We start from the raw sequence: 8,427 nt of genomic DNA, 5'->3' as shown, positions 1-8,427 counted from the left end.
TATATATATATATATATATGTACACGTATATATTTGCATAACAAATAATGAAGTAAGGATATTAAAATATTATCTATTTGAAACACGAATTTAATTAAAATTTTAACATAAATTTGATCATGTTTTGAATAGCATTCGAGAAATGAGACAATAGTGAAGTATGGTTGGTTGTGAGTTATGAATATAGTTTTGAAATTGATTCAGTTAGTTAAAGATGCATATCAGTTGTGTTTTACATAAGATATAAACTCGTATTTGTATTTGTTATTTTTGTAGTGCAGACAAAACAGCTTAATAAAATATTAAACATTGAAAGCCTATTATAAAATTTTGAATGTTTGAAAGCCTATTTGAAAATAGAAAACCTGGTGTTTCAAACGAGTATTATTGTACTATGTTTAAGTGATTTAAATTCATTTGTTTCGCGAGAAATTACATTGACAGTCAAAAGGTTAATTAAATTGTCTTGTTGATAAAACTTTTATAAACTTGAAAACTCTGTTTGAGGCACAAATAGATAGTGAATAATAATTTTGTCTGAAATTATATTTATGGAATTTACAGTGCGATATAAATCGACTTAAATCTCATACAAAAAATTTCTAAATATTATAAAGTTATAAGGCAAGTATTAACACTTCTTGGTGATATATCTTTAATTATGAATGCAAGGAATTTACTATAAGTTCTTTTGAGTACACAGTTCTGTGTACTCAACGAAAACATTTCAAAAGGCAATAGCAAAAATGTAATCGTAATTGCACTGGGACGCCAATCTCTTCAGCCAATACCCATTCGAATGCATGGAACAGGGTATTTCCTGACTGAGAGCCCTCAAGTATCAAAGGGAATCGTCTGGCGAATAGACTCTTTCTCAGAAATCGAGGGAGGTGCTACGAGATGTTTTTTTAATATTGCTCTCGTTTCTCAAGAGATCTTTAACGATAAATACGTTTCTACTATACTTTAGCTTTTAATATATCTTCGCAAATAAGTATTTTGTCTGAAACATTCATAGCAAATTAAGCTTTTCTTGTTATTATTCTTTATCTCATAAGTATTAAATGATTTTCCCACAAAAACTTTAAAATTAAATTTAATAATATATGTATGAATGATATAAATGCAGTAACATCATTTATTACTAGAATATTTATTTTAATCAAATTATTTTTCCGACATAATCTTCTTAAATTTGTAATTTCCGCAATTTTTTGTTTATTTATATCTTCTTAAAAAAAAGTAAATTCTTTTCATTATTTGCATATTTGCTAATCAAGACATAGAGATTTATTTGATTATAAAGAATATTAGTATTTCAAGATAATGTTAAATTATTACAGACACTTTGCTTTTTATGCTTTTTGCGAAAGTCACGATATTGTAATTTTGATTTCTTTGAGATTATTTAATATATTCGAATAATCCCGAATAGAATTTTCGAATGAAATTCAGTTATTACTATCAAAAGTTACCACATGATATATAGACTTCGATCAGATTTAGCAAACACAAGAAAATCTTCCGGCACAGTTGAACTTTCTGTACATCTGTGATCATTAAATAATGATTTCCCTTTTTTGTTAAATCTTTCCTTGATTCAACACAAGCGAAAACACCATTTTAACTTGTTGTTATGATATTTGTATACAATAAAATTATACAATAATTTTATTTTATTATAACATGATTGTGAGTACACACTGTAAAACATAAAATGTTAATTTTATAAACGTATCTTTAAGTTAAAATTAACATTTTATTTTTTACAGTGCATTATTATCGAAATTTAATATTTTTAGCCACATTATTGTATTATCAAAACAAGTGTACAACATGCAATTATTCGAAATATTAAAATTATTTATTACCCGTGCAATCGTTTATTGTTACATGCATACCTACTTTTAATGGGAACAGGAACATTCGTTGAACTTTCGTGACACATCACATGTCGCAAACATTCTACGAGAGCATTTCGTGAACATAGTGTTATATACAGTTATTCAGGAACGGAGTCGAACGCAACACGGCAGCGTGGAAAATTAATGTGCGCGGAATCGCGTACGCTCCGACACGACGTACCGAGCTCCGTACTTACCGCGGTGTCGTATTTTTTTTTTTTCGATACGCGACGAACATACGGCGCGCGTGATAGGGACACGAATTTATTCGTGCGCTCGCAATTAGTTGCGCGTCCTTTCATTTTTCACGTCGCGCGTACGATCGATCATTGTTCACTTCGCCCCGTGATCTCTGAAAACTGATAGAAACCTGCATCCATCATCGATCTATCGAGCAACTGTCGGCGAGATGAGAGGCCGCGTACGCGTCAGCCGTAAATAGTTTTAACGTGAGAGAAATGACCAGCGCAAACGTGGCATGAGCGGTGCAGGTACTCTGTAGTCGGTTGACCCTTAAAGAAAAAGTAATTGTGATAACTGCGATTTTAGGAGAGCTTTGAGCTTTGACATATTGAAATATTTATTAACAAAGAAAATATAAAAAATAGTGAATAAAGAAGTATGAAAGCCAAGCAAGATATAAACTTTTTCAAGTGCCACATGCCGATTCTTTTCATACTTTTCATTTTAATCTGAGATACCAAAATGACTTTTCATGCAAAAAATAATTGCGCAGTGTTAATTACTCATATTCTTATTTATAATAACGGTTTTTTATAATAATTTCTTTATAATAGAATAAAATACTTGGAAAATAATCACTTATTCCGATAAAAATGTTTTAAACAAATGTTACTTATGATAAATAAGAAATAAAGATTCTAAACAAGTTGGATCCTTAGTGTTTAAATAATTTGGTGTAAATTTGTATACTACGCGCAAATCTTGCAAATTACGCGAATTTAATTTTTAGTCTAGGAACCTATCCTAACACAGTAATATCACAAATTAAACAAACTTACAAACAATTTAATAATAGTAATTGATAGTATAGAATCTTAGAAAGATCTTAATAATATAATAAGCTTCTTAAAATTTAAATAATTATTACTGCGAATAATTATTACTGCGAAAAATATTTGATCGGGATTCAAGCCTGGATCTTCCGTGTTCTGGGCATCTTCGACCACCTGAATCTCGGTAATATCTTCATAATAACTAAACATTGCTTAAAACATTTTTTTAAGAAAAGTTATTTTGAAAGTATTTTTTTTATTTTATTATTATAAATAGAGATATCGTATATAAGCGCTTATAGGGCTTAATATTAAGCAATTGCATCATTTATTTTGAATCAAAACCTAAAACTTGAAAATAATACTATTCAACACTGATTTTGTCTTTGACTTGAGAAATATCATTTCCGAAGTATTTTTTGACTCAAAACGATGCTATTGTTACAATTCGTCTGTCACGTCACATTTCGAGAAAATTGATATTTTAGCCATATTTAGAATAGTATTGCACTTAAGGAAATTTTGCCAATTTTGTCTACACTATCTTAATTAAACGCTATCTTTTGCTTTCAAAATGAGTTTTTTTTATTTCTGTATAATCAAGTTACATGAGTTTGAAGTTATCGCAATCTGACATTTATTCGAAAATGGGGAAGATTGCGATGTGGAATAACAAAAATAAAACAAGAATAAAAAATTAAAAAAAAATAATAAAAAGATTAAATAAAAAAAAATATATAATGAAAATTAAAAAAAGAGTGTAACAAAAATCATCTTCACGTAATGGTACTCCGAAAACATATGTTATGGCAGAGTGATCTTCTAGAAACTGTCATGCTAATCTTGAAGTCAAGTCTAAGAAATACAAATCAAGATATTATCTAGCTATACATAATCAAAATTTTATTCTTCTTGTTTTATTTGACTTTTGTAATCATTTCGACCGCGTATTCATTTCTGGCCATGAACAAGTTGGATAAGTTAGAATACATATTAATATTTATAATTAAAATTGGTCACACTTTTCAAAAATATAGAGATGATGCACGTAATAATGAATCACAATGAATCGCGTTGTAATTACGAGATGATCGAGATACACGGTAGTGTTTTGCGCCAAGTAAACGTACAGCGCGACGACGCAAGTATGAAGCAGCTACGCTTAATTTCGAAACTACATATTATAAAAAAATTATAGCAAAAACAAAAAACTTTGAAGGTAAAATAAAATATAATACTTTAAGATAGAATGTAGACAAAATTGGCAAAATAAAATTTTTTAACCGCAATACCATTCTAAATATAGCCAAAATTATTATTTTGTCAACATTCTAATTTTTTTTTTAAATATGACGTGATAGAATTTTTTTGAGTATGGATCAACTAAAAATTTTCTTTGAGAAATAACACTCCACATGACACGCCAAAAATAAAAAACAAGATTTAATTTTGTCGGACAGTATAATTGACATGTGATACTTAAAAAAGCTTACTTATAAGTAGGGATGCACTGAATTATAAAATTATCGGATACTGGATATCTGGGAAGACAATTTTTTGAGTCGGATATCCGATATTTTCCAGATATCCTACCGGATTCCGACACAAAAAGCTGAAAAAAAAGCTGAATAAAAAAAGGGAGCAAAAAGAAAAAGAAATTGTGAGGGAAAAATAGTAATGTAGATAATAATTATGATCTTAATGTTATTGTCGGAGTTTTTTGATTATCAATAGAGATGATAGCTGTAGAGAAAAAAAAATGTAATTTTGCAGCAATATATAAGATATAGCATTATGAGTAGACATACGTATTTATAGAATTTGTATAAAAAATCAACAATTTAATGATATATTATCAAAATATTTATGTTAATCGTAAATTTATATCGTAATTGCCGATAATATCAGCGTTCTTCAATTACCTACAAGTCCTCGGAGCCCTTTTTGTATGCACGAAAATTTTAGAGTTGACGATCTTAGGGGAAAGCAAGGTAATTATGCGCAGCGAGTAATTGTGCGCATTCTGGTTTGGCATTTTCCCGACAAATAGAGATGCCACCGCAGCGAAATTTCTAAGCTAGAGATAGTTCTATTAAAATATATATAACCATAAGTTATACAGTTTAAAATTGTTAATGGCAAAAATGAAATTAATTTAATAATAATTTAATAATAATTTTGGTGAGAAAATAAGACGATATATTCATATTCTTATTGTTTACTTGATGTATATCTTATAAAAATACGTCATTTTGCGTGTTTTTTGAATTATTATTCATTGAGTTAAGTTAAAAAGTCCTTGAGTAATCGTTTTTCTTATCAAATCAATTCGTGGCGAGTAATTGTGCGCATGAACATTTCAAAGTTTTTTCTCAATGAAAAGTGTACTATTTGCGAAGAATTCGGAAGATACAGAACTTTATCCAGTCGACAAAAAGTAATGTGATATTAATTTCATATTCCAATGTAATGTAAATGTAACAAACACAGAGTGTTACATAACAGTTCAAGAAACATATCAAATCGAGAGAAAATCAAAATGACGAACTTGATGTCAAAATGATAATTTTTCAGTCACAAAATTTGACTGTTTATTGACTTTAAACATCAAAATTAAGTCATTTTGATTTTTTGTTAATTTTTGTGTGTTTCTTATAGAGGGAGTTACATTATAGAGTGCAAAATTATAACATTGACTTTATGATTGCTTTTAGTTTGTGTCGACTAGGCAGTTTCACTGCTGCCTCTGTCCAAATCCATGAAGGGACCATGAAGAATGCAATGAATACAATTTATTATTTACGTATGCGATTTTTGTTTAAATAATTAATTTTTCCAATTTTTTCCAATTTTTGTATTATTTTTTCAAAGTTTATATTAATTTTATATTAATATTGATAATATATTTTTTTATTTTTTTATCAACATTCCATGAAATATTTATTTTATTAATTTTATATTTTCTTACGAGATTTTAGCTTTGCGTATAATTACCCGATGCGCAAAAAATCTTTCTTTTTTGCTTTTTTTATTTTTTGCCAGATACAACATTATCGAATGAAAAATTATTCAATATAAGAATGCATATTGTTAGAAGAATGTTTATATTTTGTATTTTCGTATTTATATTGACTTCAACTTTAAAAATCACGTCACAGCAATGAATTCTCCTTAAGTGCGCACAATTCCTCCACTTTCTCCTAATAGTCGGTGGCATGATGTATCCTTCATATATATCCTTCTTTAATATTTGATGAACAACAAGGACAAATGATGCATTAAATACATCATGTGTAATTCGGAACACGCTCTATATTCCTGTTTTATGACTAATGAATGATAAAAATAAAATGACACGATAGTGCTGATACTGTTGATATTCCTCGAATGCAGCCTTAGTTGAACTTCTTGCATAATTTATTTCTTTTTTTATCTCCTCAACATAAAAATAAAAAAAGGAAAGACGATCTACGTACGAAGTTCAGCTGAAAAGAATAGAAATCTGCATCCAAGGATGCAAACTTTCAATATAAAATTTCAACCGGATATATTTCCAGATACTAATGATATTCGATTATCTGGTCCGATAATAAAAAAGTGCCAGGTAATACTAGATACTTTTCGGATATCCGGCATCCCTACTTGTGAGTACTAAATAATGATTATAATGATATATACCATTAATACATAAACACAAATATTTTGATCCTGTTTTGTATTATACTATTATTATAAACATTATTTAGTATGAAACTTTGCTTCTTTTTTCACCCTTTTTTATTTTAAATCTATTGTTATTTTAAATCTTAAATTTTTTATTTATTATAATAAAATATTATTTCGCGTTATAACAGTGCGTAATATAGAGAAAATTAGAGCTTACTGGGACAGTTTTCACTATTTTGACATTAAATTTTTTAATTAATTATTATGATTAAAATATACTAATATGATAGAGTGAACCTTTCTTTACATTTTCATATGAGTGATAGTTATATGTACTACTTATAAAGTTTATTTGCAATAAATGAAATACGAACATGTTGCATTGTAATCAACTTGCTCCGATATGTGAGGTAAATTGATATATATTGTATAAGTTGCTTCTATGATAAACTCTATATTAAATAAACAAAAACATAAAAAAATAGTAGAAATAAAAATCAGATTAATAGATATGTATTTCTTAATAAAAAATTGTCAAAAAATCTTTCAAAGTTATTTTGCAACGATCAACTAGCAAAACATTACAGAAAAACAAATATAAATTATTTTATTTCTTATTTTGATATATAAATATGTATTAAATATTAAATATAAAAAGTTTTATCAAAGTTAAGTTGTAATTGAATACTAATACATGCGGTATAGCGAGTCAACTTAAATTTTTCTTATATATGAGTTAACATGTCCTATCTTTGCGTACGTCTGATTTTTATCATTTTATTATAACAAATTATCACTGTTACTGTACTCAAAATAACGTGTATCAAATCGTTGTATACTAACAGACATTTTTAATTAATAATACAACACTTATATATAAATTTGCTTTCTCAATCTGAAGGACATTAATACGAAATTATAAAATGCTTAAAAACTTGTCTCCTCTTCAATTAGATTTTCTTTTTTGTTGTAATACTTATTTGTTTTAAATGAATTTTAGAAAAGTACTTATAAATGCTATAAAAGAAATATTTTGCGTGAACTTTTCCATGGTTTCTTTCTTCTTTAATACATAAACGAACTCAATACTAACTTGCCTCTTATGTCTCTTACTCCCTTAAAGTACATTGTATTTGACAAGTATTATTTATCATATAGTTGTAATTAGAATGGATTTCGCAACTGTTTTTATTAAGTTTCACATAATATCTATTATGGGGATATCTTTCATTATTATAAACATATACAAATACACTAAAACATATTATGGATTATGGTTTTACGTGGTTATTTTATGCTAAAAGCCTTTTGTTATCTATTAGGTCAATCACGTTATATCCTCAGTTCTGGTAGTAGACTATAATAACATAATATATTAATATGACATCAGTTAACATAATTATTTTGTAGAGAAAGAGAGAGAAACAGAGAGTAAATGAATGCAGATTTCATTATATTCTTTAACATTTAGAAAGAGGAATGATTCGATGATCTATTAGAACTCCGAATAAATCATCAGTATTTTTTATTTTATTCTCCCTTTTTCGCATAAAATCAGTTTATCAAATGGATGACATCAAATAGGTTTTCTTTCTTCCTTAATTTTACGATCCATATATTATATATTCCAAATATCAGAATAGAAGAGAATTAGATAGGATCAATAGTAATTGTTTACAGAAATTTGAATTATTGAGTCTCTCTACATTTTATCAGCTAATATTTATAACTTTATTTTCTGACAGAAATCATCTTAATTTATAAATTTAAAATTAATTTCTCTATTTGAATAACTGAATATAATAACTTCATATAATTTATAAAGTCTTAGTATTATGAAT

General features: G+C 27.3%; 1 protein-coding gene across 1 annotated transcript in view; it reads left to right on the top strand.

Annotated features, from left to right (window-relative positions):
• LOC108693031 (hemicentin-1) overlaps positions 1 to 8,427 on the top strand; it is a 124,508-nt gene that overhangs the window by 58,212 nt on the left and 57,869 nt on the right. The window lies entirely within an intron of this gene.

The sequence above is a fragment of the Atta colombica genome, unplaced genomic scaffold (genome assembly GCF_001594045.1).
Source record: "Atta colombica isolate Treedump-2 unplaced genomic scaffold, Acol1.0 scaffold84, whole genome shotgun sequence".
Lineage (NCBI taxonomy): Eukaryota > Metazoa > Arthropoda > Insecta > Hymenoptera > Formicidae > Atta > Atta colombica.
Note: the sequence above shows the minus strand (reverse complement) of the source record. Positions and strands in the feature narration are given on the sequence as shown.